Source organism: Octopus bimaculoides, chromosome 9, assembly GCF_001194135.2.
Source record: "Octopus bimaculoides isolate UCB-OBI-ISO-001 chromosome 9, ASM119413v2, whole genome shotgun sequence".
In the NCBI taxonomy this organism is placed as follows: Eukaryota; Metazoa; Mollusca; class Cephalopoda; order Octopoda; family Octopodidae; genus Octopus; species Octopus bimaculoides.
In genome coordinates this window covers 18,251,161-18,252,235 of record NC_068989.1, presented here as the reverse complement: position 1 = coordinate 18,252,235, position 1,075 = coordinate 18,251,161, and the positions used below count along the sequence as shown (strand labels likewise).

Here is a 1,075-nt window from a genome sequence, read left to right as displayed (position 1 = left end):
TATATATATGCATATACATACATCCACATATTTTCAGTGTTTTAATTTAATGAAAATTTCACTACATGTACATAATTGTGTACTTACTTAAATGTAAAGAAAGAAAAATATACACTCAAAATATGCAGTAAGATCTGAAATAGACTGGGCCCCAGAATTCAGTAAACATGTGGTAATTTGGATATCACACTAACTGTCCATATGTGTAGTTAATCTCTGTCTCTAATTCTTTTTTTTTTTTTTTTGCTTTTCTCTTAATGCCTTCACAAAGGAATATTGTATTTGAAATATCAAACCTTATTAAATATATTTAAAGTAGCATTTCAATATTTTCATCTTGTTTCTCATATTGAATATTGCATGTTCATTGGTATAGTCTTCAGTGACACACTGATTTTCTACATTGTCTCATAATCCTTCAAAACTACTATGATACTATTATCCTCTTCTCTCTTGTGTGTGTGTGTGTGTGTGTGTGTGTGTATGTACATATATATATATATATATATATATATATATATATATATATATATATTCATACACACACACACAACATAGATCTGATTTAATTATTTGTTAATAGTTTATTTGTTAATAGTATGGCTGTTAAAATATGCATTCCCTCTTGCAATGTATACGTTTATATGTGTACAAACTTAAAATTAATAATACATAAACTGTTCTTTTAAATCTTTGAAAGTGATTAGGAAGTATGTTTTCTTTGGGTTCATTTGAATGTCTTATGTTTTCAAAATATATGGATCTTTTGTAGTTTATAGTAGAAAAAATAATATGATTCTTTTTTTTTTTTTTCAAGAACTAAATAAAGTAGCCACTTACACTGAGCAAGTATAAGTGTATATGGGTATAACTGAGTATGTGTTTGCATGAATGTATTCAAGTATACATCCGTGTATGTATGTATATATGTATATATATATATTTCCTTATGGATGTCTATATGTCTTTGTTGTTGAAATATTTACTTTTTAAATGAATGAAGAGAGTAAGCATTCTGCAATAAGTATATATTCGCTCTCTCTCTCTCACACACACACACACACACACACACACA

General features: G+C 26.9%; 1 long non-coding RNA gene across 1 annotated transcript in view; it reads left to right on the top strand.

Annotated features, from left to right (window-relative positions):
- The window catches only part of LOC128248702 (uncharacterized), a 28,388-nt gene that overhangs the window by 13,582 nt on the left and 13,731 nt on the right, over positions 1-1,075 (top strand). The window lies entirely within an intron of this gene.